Source organism: Sapajus apella, unplaced genomic scaffold (assembly GCF_009761245.1).
Source record: "Sapajus apella isolate SASKATOON/1434 unplaced genomic scaffold, GSC_monkey_1.0 scaffold53, whole genome shotgun sequence".
In the NCBI taxonomy this organism is placed as follows: domain Eukaryota; kingdom Metazoa; phylum Chordata; class Mammalia; order Primates; family Cebidae; genus Sapajus; species Sapajus apella.
Window position 1 is genome coordinate 12,694,081 of NW_022436993.1, and position 3,419 is coordinate 12,697,499.

Below are 3,419 nucleotides of genomic sequence, written 5' to 3' on the forward strand. Positions count from 1 at the left end.
GGTGAAGATGATGCTATTCTTGGTACACAGAAGTAGAGCTTGTTTCTTTAACTTCGGCCCCATGCTGTGCTGCTTGGCACATGCTGTTCATCATTATTTTAAGTGGATCTAGTTCTGGTAGAGATATCATTCTGTATGACTCAGTCTTTGGCTTCCTGCTTCACTTTATTTTTTTCTTTTTTGGTTGACCCAGGTCATAATGCATCCATAAATATAAAAGGGAAAATGAAAGAACAAAAGAGCGCTCTCCTAAAAGCAGGCCCAAGTTGGTCTTATTTTTTTCACCACACATTTGTGATATCTAAGGGAGCGGGCAGATGGCTGCTACTGATGCTTATTTTTCTCATATTCCTCATTTCTTCAGTATCCAGAGCAATTGATTTTAAAATTATTCTGAGATGCATCAAGGTGCTGGGGATGGGAAGATAAATTGGGCAGGTGACATCTTCTGATCTTTATTGAGTCATGTATTCGGGTCTTAGGCAATTACTGTTTCAAAAATGATTCCACTTTTTTTTTTTTTAGAAAAAAATAATATTGGCTAGGCATGGTGGCTCACACCTATAATCCCAGCACTTTGGGAAGCTGAGGCAAGAGGATCACTGGAGCCCAGGAGTTGGAGACCAGCCTGGGCAACAGAGAAGACTCCACTAAAAAAAAAGTCACGTGTGGTGGTGTCCACCTGTAGTCCCAGTTAGTCAGCAGATTGAGGCAGGAGAATCCCTGGAGCCTGAGGAGTCAAGGCTGCAGTGAGCCTTGATCACACCAGTGCACTCCAGCCTGGGTGACACAGTGAGACAAGGGAAGGGAAGAGGAGGGGAGGGGAGGAAAGGAGAGGGAGGGGAGGGGACAAGACAGGGAGGGAGGGAAGAAACAGAAGGATGGAGGGAGGGAGGTGAAAGGAGAAGGGAAGAGAGGAAAGAAGGAAGAAGGAAAAGAAAGAAAAAGAGGAGAGAAGAAAAGAAGGAAAGAGGAAAAGGTGTTTAAAAAAAGAAGATAGTAATGTTTGAAAACCGTTTTCCTAGACAGTGACAATAGGGGTTTATTTGTCACAGAACGTGGAGCCAGAAGGCCCTCGGAGGTCACCTGGTCCAATCTCCTCCTTTGCAGATTTAATGCAAGGTTAAAACTGAGGTTGGCGTCATTGTCCACAGAGAGGTGACCATCACTGGTGCTGTGCAGTAGCGTCCAGCCCAGTCCCAGTGGAGGAGCACTTTCAAAGTGGATTTTCTACTCTAAGAAAAGAATTATTTTGAGGACCTTCAGAGATAATACATCAGGAGCATGAAATAACCGGAGAATCTTTTCCCATGCTTTTTGCCCTACATATGGATTTCCTGGCATCGTCTATCCAGAGCATTCCGCACCAAAGATTATGTGGGGGCGTGATGGCTGAAAAAAATCTATGCATAAATTACATGTTACTATTTTTAATCTGGATCTGCCTTAACTATTTCCCCTTCCCTCCTTTATTGGCGAACGTGGGTGAATTCTCTTAAGCAATAATTTCCTGTTGAGTAAGAGTTAGGTTGAATTCATCGTTACCTTGCCGGTATTTCCATTGACTCCCCTTGCTCATATCCAGATCTTTAAAGGCTGATGTCAGAGAGGATGAAGCCTCTAGTGATAGTGCGTGCTGTTTTAGTTTATTCAATGTCATGCCCTATTTAGCAGTTATGTCTCAAGTACCAGCGATGCAATAAGCGCTGATACGGTCTGTGGACTATATTGAGTGGGATATTTTTCCCGCTCAGTTCTCATGTTGCAAGTAATCCGCAGTGCTGGAGGTGGGGCCTGCTGGGAGGTATTTGGGTCATGGGGGCAGATCCCTTGTGGCTTGGAGCCATCCTCGCAATAGTGAGTTATTTCATGTGAAATGTGGTTGTTTGAAAGTGCATGGACCAGGCACATGGCACATGCCTATAATCCCAACGCTTTGGGAGGCCAAGGCAGGTACATCACTTGAGCTCAGGAGTTGAGACCAGCCTGGGCAACACAGCAAGACCTCATCTCTACTAAAAATTTAAAAAAAAAAAAAAAAAAAAAACCCGGCTGAGAGCGGTGGGCACACCTGCAATCCCAGCGCTTGGGGAAGTCAAGGCAGGAGGATCATGAGGTCAGGAGTTCAAGACTAGCCTGGCCAACATGGTAAAATCCCCTCTCTACTAAAAGTACAAAAAAATAGCTAGGCATGGTGGCAGGTGCCTGTAATTCAACTACTTGGGAGGCCGAGGCAGGAGGATCTCCTGAACCTGGGAGGCGGAGGTTGCAGTGAGCCAAGACCGTGCCATTGCACTCCAGCCTGGGTAACAAAGTGAGACTCCATCTCAAAAAATATATATAAATAAATAAATAAATTTAAAAACCAGCTGGGCGTAGTGGCATGTGCCCAAAGTCCCAGCTACTCAGGAGACTAAGGCAGGAGGATTGCTTCAGCCTGGGATCGAGACTGCAGTAAGCCATGATTGCCCTACTGCACTCCAGCCCGAGTGACAGAGCAAGACTCTGTCTCAATCAATCAATAAGTGTGGCACATGCCCACCCTCTCTCTCTTGCTTCCACTGTTGCTATGTGATATGACTGCTCTCACTTCGTCTTCCACTGAGAATAAAAGCTCCCTGAGGCCTCCCCAGAAGCCAGGCAGATGCCAGAGCCATGCCTATACAGCTTACAGAACTGTGAGCTAATTCAGCCTCTTTTCTGTATAAATCACTCAGTCTCAGGTGTGTCCTTATAACAATGCAAGAACAGCCTAATACAAGCACAAAACAAAGTCCTGGAGATACAGATGTAAACACAACAGGGCTCGCTCCTCACAGCTCAGTCATGCAGGGAGTCCTAGCAATATGTGTAATGGATAATTTTTTTTTTTTTTATTGAGACAGAGTCTCACTCTGTCGCCCAGGCTGGAGTGCAATGGCACAATCTCGGCTCACTGCAACCTCTGCCTCCTGGGTTCAAGGAATTCTCTGCCTCAGCCTCCCAAGTAGCTGGGATTACTGGCTAATTTTTGTATTTTTAGTAGAGATGGGGTTTCACCATGTTGGCCAGGCTGGTCTTGAACTCCTGACCTCATGACCCACCCGCCTCAGCCTCGCAAAAGTTCTGGGATTATAGGCATGAGCCACCATGCCTGGCTGATGGATAATTTTCAACTTTGGTTTGGTATTATCTCACCTTGTTTGAACCACAAAAGGTGAAACAATTTCAGATTTTAAGTTGTTATGGTCATGCTGATGGCAAGGTTGTAAATAGAAATGTTCAAGCCATTCCAAGGACTGTGCAGGTCAGCACAAGACGTACAGAGATGCACTGAGGCCTGGCACGGATAAATAAAGATTGTATGCCTGTGTAAAAATGTATGGGACCGAAGGCCGGGCGCGGTGGCTCAAGCCTGTAATCCCAGCACTTTGGGAGGC